Raw genomic sequence first — 14,221 nt, 5'->3', positions numbered from 1 at the left:
CGAGGTCGCGCAATTTAACCAGCAGATCTTCATGAAGGTTTGTCTTTGGGCGATCTCTGTACTGTAGCAGTATCTGGCGATGGTAGATAGTCGCTCTGTTATCTATTGCCCTAAACCTTAATGGTGCCTCAAAATTAAATTTAAAAACTAAATTAAAGTAGCACCAGATCTGAATGCCATGCCACACTGCCTGTTGGTCTCTCTCCAAGTTTAAAGGCAGTATAGGAGACATTCAGTCATTCAGACATGGGAGTAAGGAGTGTAGAAGAGCAAAGTTGTGCCTTAATGCAAGCCCCTTGCAATTTTAGGAGCATGCTACCAGGGAGAGGCATTGCATAAAATCATAGGATAAACATGACCCTTTCAGACCATTTCCTACATCAATCCCATTTTTATTGCTCCACATCTTCAGCAATTCCTCTAAACCCCATTCCCTTTGTATACTGTGCCCCTAATTGTACCTGCACACCAGGGGCAATTTGTAGTCTCCAGTTAGACCATCAACCTGTACATTTTTGGAATATGGGAGGAAACACGGAGAAAACCCAGTAGTCTCAGGAAGAACATGTTAAATCCTCACTGACAGGACCTGAGGCCAGAGCCCAGCCCGCGTCTCTAAAGCTGCCAAACAGTCGCGCTACTCGTCCTGCTGTTCAAATTTGAAAAATTGCAGGTAATGTAATTCGAGTTCTGTTACTTTGAAGAGGACATGCCCTCTTCTCATTACTACCTTTGAAGAAGTACACCTGGAGACCCAGACCCAGTAATTCATTAAGTTTCTTTCCCTCTACTATCAGATTTCTGAATGGCCCATGAACACATGAGCACTGCCTCATTATTCCTTTTTTACTTGCATTTATTTTGTAATTTTATACCTTTGCATTGTACAGCTGCTTAAAATCAACAAATTTCATATCACATATGTCAGTAATAATAAACCTGATTCTGACTGCAGGGGATGGAAATGCACAGTCTACAATCTTCCATCCTTTTACTTAAATAGTTGGATATCTTGACGATAGACCCATGATTATTTAATTACCCTTTCCATTTAATCTTACCTTTTAATCTAGTAAGAATTATATTAAAGAAAATCCAGTGTACTATATTTTTTGGACTTAACCTATAGTCACTTTGGCTGAAGTGGATTTGGATTTTGGACGCAAATCAGAGATGCTAGGATAATACCCATTCTGAAAAGCATCTTATATTTCAGGCGGGAGGAGAGAGAGAAGCGCGCTGCACATGCGCAGCCCTCTGGTGAAAAATGATATCGTATCCGTTAAATAGGGGCCGTGGACAATTCTGATTTGATGGAGACAGACGTGAAAGCACAGAGGAACATCTGAAGAAATTTCTGAAACGCCAGTTCACTGCTGTTGTTACTGCGCGGTCAGGAATCTTCCGGAGGGAAGGCCTCAAAATCCTTGCTTTGCCTGCTGTTGGTAACCGAGATTGAGGTCGAATTGTTCGGACAGAGATGGTGCTCAGTACTTGGTGTCAGAGAGCTGATCGGAGGCTCGAAGTTTTCGGATCACTCAGAGTCGGACTGTGGTCGGGCATGGCAGGGAGAGTGTTTCTTCCTTCTCCCGTCTGCGTGAGATGTGGGACATTTGAGAGATTTTGAACTTTTTACTGTGCTCATGGACTTCTTCATCAAGTTATGGTATTGTTGCACTGTTGTAACTATATGTTATAATTATCTGGTTTTGTTAGTTTTTTCAGTCTTGGTCTGTCCTGTATTTTGTGATATCACACCGGAGGAAATATTGTATCATTTCTTAATGCATGCATTACTAAATGACAATAAAAGAGGACTGCGTGTCTTCATAATCTAAAAAAAAATTGGCTTCTGGCAGGAAATGTACCAACCTCCAGAACAGGATATTATGCAAATATGAAATTTAAGTGGACAAAATTTATGAAGCCAAAGCTTTCATTGCCTATATTTGAATTTAATGGAAATGTTGTTGTGGAATCAGATTACTCAACCTGAGATTGTTTTCATCCTCCACGTAAGCATGTTTCTTCCAAGTACCATTAGCCCAGCCAGTTCCTATATCTACAAAATTCACTTTCCTTTAAACAATTCACCTAATTCATAAATATTGATTCAACCTTTCCTGCTCTCTCCTGACCAGCCTCCCATCTTACAACTTCAATAAATTGGAGATCATTAATTTTTTTTTGCTGTTTGTACCCTACACCCAGTCTTCCCTACTACTCACACCTGGATCAGCTGACCTATATTGGCTCCTGGTAGGCAATTACTAAACTAATAACACTTTTCCTTATTTTTCAAAACTTCCACGGTCTCGTACACTACTTGCCATACATATAATCCCAATGCCCACGAAGGGAAAAGCCTGCAAAAAGTAGTGGCTACAGCCCAGTCCATCACAGGAAAAACCCTCCCCACCATTGAGCACGCAAACAAGGAGCTTTGCCACACGAAAGCAGCACCCATCTTCACGGAGCCCCACCATCCAGGCCGTGCTCTCTTCTCGCTGCTGCCATTGGAAAGGAGGTACAGTTCTCTTATATTCCACACCACCAGATTCAGGAACAGTTATCACCCTTTAACCATGAGGCTCCTGAACAAGTGTGGATAATCTCATTCACTTCAACACTTAAATGGTTCCGCAACCTACGGACTCAGCTTCAGGGACTGTACAATTATGTTCTCAAAGTTATTTATCTATCTATCTGTCTATTCATTTAGTATTTTAGCATTATTTATTTATTTATTATATTTGGGGTTTTTTTGTACCTGTACAGTTTGTATATTGGCTGTTTGTCAGTCTTTGAGTGTAGTTTTTCATTGATTCTATTGTATTTCCTTGTTCTACTGTGAAAGCCCACTAGAAAATTAATCACAGGGTAGTATACAGTGACATATGCATACTTGGATAATAAATTCACTTTGAACTTTGAATGTTGAACCCTTCAAGATCTGTGTGATCCTAGAACTTTGACCTTTTGTGATTTTCTTTGTTCTACCAACACCATCTCTAAAATATGTCACCTGAAACAATTGGAAGATACTTTCTATCAGTCTCCCTGTGTCCCTACAACACACACAAAAAATGCTGGTGAACGCAGCAGGCCAGGCAGCATCTATAAGAAGAGCTACAGTCGACGTATTGGGCTGAGACCCTTGTGTCCCGACAAAGGATCTCGGCCTGATATATCGACTGTACCTCTTCTTATAGATGTTGCCTGGCCTGCTGCGTTCACCAGCAATTTTTGTGTGTGTTGCTTGAATTTCCAGCATCCGCAGATTTCCTCGTGTCCCTGTGTCCCTAATTGTTTTGCTAAGATGAAAATTATTGACCTGATACACACTGATGGGTTTTGGTTCCTCTTTTACCAAAGGGATGGAAGACATATTTTTCATTGCATTCCATGGAGCACCGAACAATTCTTGTTTGCTGTTTCTGAGGGATCTATTAAAACGTATTCACCTTTCATAATCCTAGTATCACTGGAAAAGTGAGCATTTATTGCCCATCCTAATAGTACTTGACAAGGGGGTGTTGAGCCACCTTCTTAAGTTGCTGCAGACCTTCAGGTATAACCACATCCACATAGAATTCCAGCATTTAAACCAGTGACTATACCAAGATTATGATATATTTCAAAGTCTAGCAGGATAGCATATTTCTTACTTGATGGTAGCGGCCAGGATAGCCGGGATGAATATCTGCAATGCTCCTGCAGATAGTCTATGCTAAAGTCACTGTGTACTGCTGGTAGAGAGAATATAGTCTGTGTGTGGTAGGTGGGGTACAACTCGAGCAGGTTGCTTTCTTGTGGATATTTTGTGGTTTCTGTGTATCCTTGGAACTGCACACTTCCAGGTAAACAAATAGCATTCTAATACATTCCTGGTCCGTGCCTTGAAGACTGGGAAAGACTTCAGAGTGTCCAGATATGAGTCACTCACAGGGAGAAACACGTTATTGTAGTCTTTGCATCAATTCCGCAGAGGTCTGCATCAATGGGGACCCTCAGGATGTTAACGGTGGGTACTTAGTAATAGTAATTGCCTTGATGTTGAAGGCACTCGGCTTAACTTCGTTTCTTGTTAGAAGAAATCCTTTGGGATTCTTGGAGCGAAGATGTTAGCCTGCTTTTACTAGCCTGTGTCTGTATGCAGTTTAGGGCTTGCTGCATGCAAGCAAAGACTGCATTATTAAGAGGAGAATTTAAACACTGTGCGCTGATCAGTGAACATGGTCATCTATGATTTTACAGTGGGAGGAAGACCATTTGATGAAGCAGTTGAATATAGTTGGACTTATGACGCCGCTGTGAGGAATTCCTTCAGTGACGATATGGGGCAAGATAATTGACTTCTAACTAGAGTCACCTTCCTTAGCATGAAACTCAAACCATTAAAATCATTTCCCATTGATGTCCACTCAGTTCAGTTTTACCAGGATATCCTAATGCTATACTTGGTCAATCGCTGCCCTGATGTCAAGAGCAGCTACTATCTCCGTTCTGGAGTTTGGCTTTCTGGTCTTTATTTGGAGCTGAGTAATCCTGGCAACTTCAAAAGTGGGTTTTAGCCGGGATGTTGTCTGTGAACGAATACTGCTTGAAAGCACTGTGAATGAAACCTTAATCACTTTGCAGATGAGTGAGAGTAGTGGTTGTGCAGTTAGTAACTGCTCAGATAGCACAGCTTTTGTGATCAGGATGTCCCAAACCTCCCCCATCTCGTTGTTTATTTTTTAAAGTCTTTCATCACAGATGTAAACCCTTTCTCCAATAACATCCTATATAATTTAACCGAAGATAAGTTAAAGATAAACTTGCAATGCTCCAGCACAATAAACCAAAAAGAAAATTGGAATTGGGATTGGTTTATTTTTTTACTTCCTCCAAGAGGACCACAGCCTTGTCATGGTTTGGAGGCCTGCGTGCCTCAATGACCCAGAGAGCGATGTTGATTGGAGACAGGGCCTTGTGCTTTGGCTCTTGATAGGGTCATCCATGCCAAACAGGTGAAAGGGTAGAGGCCAGACTAAGAGTGGTCCACCCGTCCTCCAGGTTCAGGGGTTTAGCTCAACATTAACAACCCTGACAGGTAAAACAAAATCGTTATGGAAACAGCAATGAAGAATCCTACATCTGAATGCGACAGTATTCTGAGTCACTGGACTTGCATGACTGACAATGGTGAAAACCAGGAGGAAGCTACTGACACGACGAAGGAAGCCCTGAACACTGCCAGAGATGAAGGTTCTTCATTGCTACCCTAAACATCATCAGGTGTAACAGACACAAAGTAGATATCTCAGTACATGTGACAATAATACGTACCAAAATGGAAAGATGGCAATATAAACATGTGAATATCTATATAAAGAATCGAATCCAAGAGATAATTGAAGTATAATTTGGTTTAGATAGATAGAATGCTTCTGTCAGAATAACATAGTTGTGTTACTCGAAGGATTGACATGCAGCTGACCTACAATCTAGACTTAAGGACTTAGTTATGCTTTCAAATAAACAGGAAGTAATTCATTTTGGAAATTATATCATAAAGTTATATTTATGTTTTGTGGCAGTGATTTGTTTATGGAAGGTCTCACTTCCTTAACTAGTCTGAATACACAAAAATTTTCACTGTAAAAATAGTGACATGTAAACCATTTCAAAAGAGCTGCAGGTCTCTTGGCTGGTCATGCCCTTGGCTCTCCACAAACTGTTGCAGCACCACCTTCTTGGTCGTTGAATCTTGAAGTCGATCTCATCCACCAGAACTGGCTTCACATGCTGGGGTAGGCATTTCACTGTCTCACCAGGATTGGAGGTTCCCGGCTACCCTCACCTGGTTTAGCCCACCTTTTGAAGCGGTGTACCAGGGTGTGGCCACAGTCACATGCAAACAGTTACTTGGAGCCACAGGTGAGAGGTGGGTAGCAGGTGGGGACCCACTTGAAATGATCTATACTGATGGCAAGCAAAACAAAGTTTTCAATAATTCACAATAATAAACCAACCTACCAATTTAACAGTACTTTAGAAACATAGAAAACCTACGGCACAATACAGGCCCTTCGGCCCACAATGCTGTGTCGAACATGTACTTACTTTAGAAATTATCTAGGGTTACCCATAGCCCTCTATTTTTCTAAGCTCCATGTACCTATCCAGGAGTCTCTTAAAAGACTCTATCGTGTCCGCCTCCACCACCGTCGCCAGCAGCCCATTCTATGCGCTCACCATTCCCTGCGTAAAAACCTGACATCTCCTCTGTACCTACTTCCAAGCACCTTAAAACTGTGCCCTCTCGTGTTAGCCTTTTCAGCCCTTGGAAAAAGCCTACGACTATCCACATGATCAATGCCTCTCATTATCTTATACACCTCTACCAGGTCATCTCTCATCTTCCGTCGCTCCAAGGAGAAAAGGCGGAGTTCACACAACCTATTCTCATAAGGCATGCTCCCCAGTCCAGGCAACATCCTCATAAAACTCCTCTGCACCCTTTTGATGTTTTCCACGTCCTTCCTGTAGTGAGGCAAACAGAACTGAGCACAGTAGTCCAAGGGAGGTCTGACCAGGGTCCTATATAGCTGCAACATTACCTCTTGGCTCTTAAACTCAATCCCACGGTTGATGAAGGCCAATGCACTGTATGCCTTCTTAATCACAGAGTCAATCTGCGCTGCTGCTTTGAGTGCCCTATGGACTCGGACCCCAAGATCCCTCTGATTCTCCACACTGCCAAAAGCCTTACCGTTAATACTATATTCTGTCATCATATTTGACCTACCAAAATGAACCACCTCACACTTATCTGGGTTGAACTCCATCTGCCACTTCTCAGCCCAGTTTTGCATCCTATCGATGTCCTGCTGTAACGTCTGACAGCCCTCCACACTATCCACAACACCTCCAACCTTTGTGTCATCAGCAAATTTACTAACCCATCCCTCCACGTACTCATCCAGGTCATTTATAAAAATCACGAAGAGTAGGGGTCCCAGAACAGATCTCTGAGGCACTCCACTGGTCACCAGCCTCCATGTAGAATATGACCCATCTGCAACTACACTTTGTCTTGGGTGGGCAAGTCAATTTTGGATCCACAAAGCAATGTCCCCTTGGATCCTATGCCTTCTTACTTTCTCAATAAGCCTTGCATGGGGTACCTTGTCAAATGCATTGCTGAAATCCATATACACTACATCTCCTGTTCTATCTTCATTAACACGTTTAGTCACATCCTCAAAACATTCAATCAGGCTCGTAAGGCACTATCTGCCTTTGACAAAGCCAATTTACTTGCCTTGTTGGTATAAAAACAATAAATATATTGCTAACAAGAGAAAATCTGCAGGTGCTGGAAAACCAAGCAACACACACAAAATGCTGGAGGAAATAAGCAGGCCAGGCAGCATCTATGGAAAAGAGTACAGTTGACGTTTTGGGCTGAGACCCTTCATCAGGACTGGAATACCTGTTCCATTTACATTGTATAAGTTGATCAGGTAACAAAATCTTCCTTAAGGACCTATTGAGGAACAAAAAAAACATACAATTACATACATAACAAAACAATATAAAAATTTGATAGTTTGGCTGATCAGACCCCAGCTTGTGTCCAGATGGCTAGCTACTTATGACTCCATGGCTCCCCTCTTTTGAGCCACAGCCATCTTGAGGCCCTCTCTGCCGCATCAGTGGTACTGTGGATGGCTCTCCTCTTCCTCTCTCCCTCGATGCCCAAAATGCTGAAGGCTCTAACTAAAGAACGGGCTATGAATCCCCTACAACCAACCTCCACTGGGAGACACCTCGCTCTCCATCCAGCCTGCTGACAGTTGCTGACCAGTCCTGTGTACTTGGAGAGCTTCCTTTCAAAGGCCTCCTCCAAGCTATCTTCCCATGGGACTGTCAGCTCCAGCAGCACCACTTGCTTAGTAGACTCAGACACTAGGACAATGTCTGGTCGCAGGGTGGTGGCTGCAATATGCTGCCCTTCGAGGTCCACCGACAGCTGCCAGTCCCCCGGCTGGGTCACCTGGAGGAGGTTGCATGATGTTGAAAGACCCGAAACACCCGATGATTCCAGGAACATCACTGAAGATGTGTCCAGAAGCATCAATAGATGTATGTACACAGAATTGTGTATGAAGAAGTAAATTATTTTGTTCCATTTAGGTGGTTTGTTCTCAAAATCAAAAACCTTTGAAACTGCCAAATGCCAAATTATACCATTATTGAAAATAACATTTTAAAATATTAAAGTTTTTGCACAGAGAAAGTATAATACTACTCTTCAGTATCAGCACATTTTGTCAGTAAGACATTTTGTTTAAGATTGACTGCCTATGAAACAGTCTGTCAAATATAAGATCCAGTCAGTTCTAATCATCTTGATTCTTGCTGGTAAAGTTCGAACAGTTGCATATAGATGAAACCACAGAGTCAGGGCACTGATGTTTGTCTAGATCCATGGCACCGCATGTGTTTCCTTTTGCAAATTCTTGCCTGGGTTGCTCAACCAGGGTGCCTTGTGGTAATAGCGTCTAATTGCATTTGGAGGGACAAGCTGCCTTAAACCAAAGCAAGCAGGTCGCCTGTTGGCTGAGCTTAAAGGAAACTTGGTCTCGAGAACTACGGAAAAATTCCTTGATTTATTTGTTCAAGCAGCAAACTGAATGAGGCTGTGTAGAAATTGGAATCTATGAAGGAGCAAATGTGGTGAAATTCAAACAATACAATAGTGCTTTTATTTGTAGTATTTTTAAAATCAGGATGGAAAAATCCTGCTTTGCGGAACTAATTTTAAAAATGTGTAGTATTCGTGAAAGAGAGCAGATGGTAGAACTCTTTATAAGCTGTATTTCAATCTATTTAATCCTATGTGGAGATTTGCCTTTGTAATTTTCTTCTCATATAGCTTAATATTGTGTGCTCAGTGAGTAATAATTCTTGCTTTCACAATCAATATCTATGCTGGTCCTGTATATTTTGAACGTACTTTACACTTTATTAGGTACACCTGTACACCTGCTTGTTAATGCAAATATCTAATCAGCCAATCGTGTGGCAGCAGATCAATGCATAAAAGCATGCATACATGGTCAAGAGGTTCAGTTGTTGTTCAGACCAAACAACAGAATAGGGAAGAAATGTGACCTGACGGACTTTGACCATGGACTGATTGTTGGTGCCAGATGGGGTGGTCTGAGTATCTCAGAAACTGCTGATCTCCTGGTATTTTCATGCACAATGGTCTCTAGCGTTTATAGAGATTGGTGCAAAAAACAAAAAAAAATACCCAGGGATCAGCACTTCTCGATGCAAAAATACCTTATTAATGAGAGAGGTCAGAGGGTATTGGTCAAACTGGATCAAGCTGATAGGAAGGCGACAGTAACTCATATAACTACAATATTCAACAGTGATATGCTAAAGTGCATCTCTGAATGGACAACACTTCAATATTTGTAATGGGTAGGCTACAGTAGCAAAAGACCATGAACATACACTCAGTGTCCACTTTATTAAGTACAGAGTGTCCCTAAGAAAGTGGCCACTGAGCGTAGAAAATAAAACATTGCTGCACAGTACAGGCCCTTCGACTCACAGTGTTGTACTAACCTTTTAACCTCCTCTAAGATGAATCTAACCCTACCTTCCTTCATAACCCCCCATTTTTCTATCGACCATGCGGCTATCTAAGAGATTCTTAAATGCCGCTGGTGGTAAAGGAAGATAAACTTAGACACTTGTTAAATTTCCTTTTAGAGCCAAAACTCGATATGTCAGCTAGATAACTCCATTGTATGGGCGAGATGTGAAATTTTAGGTAATCATAGTACTGAAATTGAACAATGAAATTACATCCTTAGGTTACAGGAGATGAATGCAATTTCTTCATTTTCAAGAAAGGTGGTCATAATAAAGTCATAGTCATACTTTATCGATCCTGGGGGAAATTGGTTTTCATCACAGTTGCACCATAAATAATTAAATGGTAATAAAACCATAAATAGTTGAATAGTAATATGTAAATTATGCCAGGAAATAAGTCTAGGACCAGCCTATTGGCTCAGGGTGTCTGACCCTCCAAGGGAGGAGTTGTAAAGTTTGATGGAGACAGGCAGGAATGACTTCTTATGACGCTCTGTGTTGCATCTCGGTGGAATGAGTCTCTGGCTGAATGTACTCCTGTGCCCACCCAGTACATTATGTAGTGGATGGGAGACATTGTCCAAGATGGCATGCAACTTGGACAGCATGCTCTTTTCAGACACCACCGTCATAGAGTCCAGTTCCATCCCCACAACATCACCGGCTTTACGAATGAGTTTGTTGATTCTGTTGGTGCCTGCTGCCCCAGCACACTTCAGCAAACATGATCGCACCGGCCACCACAGACTCGTAGGACATCCTTAGCAACGTCCGGCAGATGTTAAAGGACCTCAGTCTTCTCAGGAAATAGAGATGGCTCTGACCCTTCTTGTAGACAGCCTCAGTGTTCTTTGACCAAAAACCCACATTGCGACATTGAGAAGAAACCCACAAGGAGACACCATGTATCAGTAGTTATACTTTACCAGTGATGATTAATCAGGATGAATACATTAAACATATTCTATGAAGCAGAACCTATCATTTGTATCTCTTCTGTTTGGTGTCACTTACAAACTTGGAAGTAAATTTCCAAGTTTGAATCTCTTAGCTAAGAGATGTACACAACTACCACCTGTTGCCCCTCAATTAGTTTCCACCTTTGTTGGCTGAGTTTTACCTTAAACCATGAGTCTACTGGGATTTAAAATTAAAATCAAGGAGAATCTGAATTCAGCCTGAGGCCTGGGGCATGATATTTTCTCAAGTCTAATCCAACCCTAACACTGATGTATAGTCGGGCCATTGCAGACAATTACTGACTCCTTCTCATTACTAAATGCAGATCAAGTAAATGCAGTCAAGCTTTTGCCATCTCTTTCTTTGAAGCAGTTTCCCCAAGAACCTGAGAAGGTAGTTTGTGCCAAAGGCTTTACACTGAGCACCATATGGCTGTGCACCGGAATCCACAGCTGACTCACTCCAATTTGTTGCTGCACTCAAGTTCAAGTTCAAGTTTATTGTTATCTGACTGCACATTTATAAACCAAAGGCAACATTGTTTCTCCTGATCATTGTGCACCCACAAAACATACATCGCACACAATTAATAAAACAAGCTATCACCACAAAAATGTTAATTAAATATAATTCTAAGTGCATATGGTGCACAGCATAGTGAACTGTAAACAGTAAATAATATAGTAAACAGTAAACAGTTCGCTGTCCTATTGAGGAGATCTTGGTGGTGGCAGGGTATTCATCAGTCTCACGGCCTGAGGGAAGAGGCTGTTACCTAGTCCTGATGCTCCTGTACTTCCTTCCTTACAACAGAGGGTTAAAGAGCTGGTGGGATGGGTGGTAGAAATCCTCAGCAATGCTTTGGGTCCTTCGTATGCAATGCTCCCAGTAAATGTCACAATATGGGGGAGGGAGTCCACTGTGATCCTCTCAAGTTAGATCGCCCATTATGTGCACACCGAAGAGTTTTGTGCTCTTCAGCCTCTCCACAGCAGAACCATTGACGTGCAATGGAGAATGATCAGCCTGCACCTTTCTGAAGTCTACAAGCCTCTCTTTTGTCTTGACCTCATTGAGGCACAGGTTGTTGTTCTCGCACCATTTGATTAACTTCTCTGTCTCCTTTCTGGCCGCTGACTCATCATTGTTGTTGCATCGTCAGTGAACTTGAGGAGGCGTTTTGAGCTGGATCTGGCAGTGCAGCCATGTATCAGCAGCGTGAGCAGCATTAGGCTGGGGGGCTGCCAACTCGGACTGACTGGGATCTTTCCATCAAAAAGTCCAAGTTTCAGATACAGCGAGGGGCGCTGAGTCCCCGTGAGAACAGTTTACCCTCCCCCCCACCAGCCCCTGAGGGATGATTGTGTTACTGAAGTCACTGGACAATAACCTGGAGTATGAGGTATTGTTTTCAGGTGAGACAGGAAAGCTTGGAGGGCCGAGGCTATGATATCATCAGCCCACCGGTTTGAGTGATAAGTGAACTGGAAAGGGTCCGATGCGGCTGGAAGGTGAGATTTTATACAATCCATTATCAGCTGTTTAAAGTAGTTCTTGATTGCTGAGGTCAGTGACACAAGGCAGTAATTGTTTAGGCAAGTTACCATTGCTCTCTTGGGCACCGGAATTATGGTGGCAGCTTTGAAGCCTGCAGGGACAGCAGACTGTTGCAAAAAGATATTAAAGAACCTTAGCTCTATATAAGAATTTTTGGTTCATTTGAGGGTCTGCCATGGATTGATTGCAAATAATTAATTATGCGAAGCTATGCTTTTCACCCGATTCGTTGCACAAACTTAGGTCCTGCTTCGAATCCATTACACTGAGCCAAAGCACTGCATTTGATAAAAATTCCTGGCTTCTACAACTCAACAGAAATGAACATTGTAAAATAATATACATTCTGAACAGATTAGTAAAAAAATAATTAGCCTCAATTTTCCTCTAATATCTGGAATAAAGTAAGGCTGAATTAGTGCTGGAAATTATAGAAGTGATTGCTTATGTATTTGAGGTCTCAATCACAGAGCTAAGAGCCCAACTGAAAACAGAAACAACCATCTCTTCAAATTGTAAACAGAAGAGATTCTGCAGATGCTAGAAATCTGGAGCTACCACACAAAATGCTGGAGGAAGTCAGCAGTTCTGGCAACATTTATGGAGAGGAACTCCGTCAGGACTGGAAAGACAGAATAAGAAGTTGGGCAGAGGGGCAAGAGTGCAAGCTAGTAGCTGATAGATGAAACCAGCTGAGGGAAAAGCTGGACTGGTGGGAGAGGAGAATAAAGTGAGAAGCTGGTAGGTGATAGGTGGAAGAGTGAAAGTGCAGAAAAAGAGAGAATCTAAATGGGAGTGGAGATTGGACCATGTGAGAAAGAGAAGGAGGAGGGGCACCACAGGGAGATGATTGGCATGTGAGGCAAAGGGAAGGAGTAAGAGGGGAGACAAAATGGAGAACGGAAGAGGAGAGAAGGGGAAGGGGGGGAGAAACCATTGGAAGTTAGAGAAGTCATACCATCAGGTTGGAGGCTACCCAGATGGAAAATGAGATGTTGCTCCTCCACCCTGAGGGAGGCCTCGTTGTGTGACCATAGAGGAGCCCATGGATTGACATGTTGGAATGGGAAACAGAAATGGAAATATCTACCTGCAAATGTCAATCTAATCCTATCGGTGGGTACTTCACCCACTAACCACTTTTGGAAGTAAATTCAACTATTACCTGGCCTTATCCTACTTTGTAAATGAGCAAGAATTTAATCCTCGTGAAAAGCAGCATCGATGACACAATTTGCATATCCTGTCTGTGATGCTTTGGGTTCCTCTGGGCGTTCAGGTTTTCTCCCACATACCAAGGACACAATGGTAGGTTAATAGGCAACTGTAAATTACCCCTTAGTAATTATTAAAATTACTAAGGAATAATTTACAAATAGAACCAAAAGGGAGCTGATGGTCATGTGGGAGAAGAAATAAAATTGATGTGGTGCAGGGAAATGAGAAAAATGGTAATGGGACTAACAAAGTTGCTCCCTGGGACTTGAACTGTAAGTAGACTCGTGAACACACCTGTTGTGCAATAAGATGGACTATTTGCCTCACAATCTACCTCACTATCATCTTGCACTTTGTACTTCACTGCACTGATCTTTTTTGGCAGCTTTTATATACATACATTTTTCTGCATTGTAATTGTTTAACCTTGTTCTAGTTCAATGCACTGTGCAGTGATTTGTTCTGTATAAACAGTATGTATGACAAGCTTTACACTGTATTTTTGGCATATGTAACAATAATAAATCAATGGGTCATTATATAGATAAGATTTTCATACACAAGCTTGGGAAAATCTAAAGAAGAAATAACAATGCCAGAACCAGTGAGGACCTGGAAAGCTTTGTTGGGAAAGAGGGGAAAAGTCCAGAAGCAGAAAAAGGATTTAACCTTTGCAGCAACTGAAAAAATCCAGCTACTTTGCAACAATCATAGGTTAATATAATTTTCTTATTTCTCATAAGCTTTTAACATAACTTCAAATTATAGAGGTTGTGTTTTCATCTCCAAATTGCATTCCTAAAGAGGGAACTTATGTGATTGG

This window comes from Mobula birostris, chromosome 11, assembly GCF_030028105.1.
Source record: "Mobula birostris isolate sMobBir1 chromosome 11, sMobBir1.hap1, whole genome shotgun sequence".
NCBI lineage: Eukaryota > Metazoa > Chordata > Chondrichthyes > Myliobatiformes > Myliobatidae > Mobula > Mobula birostris.
Note: the sequence above shows the minus strand (reverse complement) of the source record.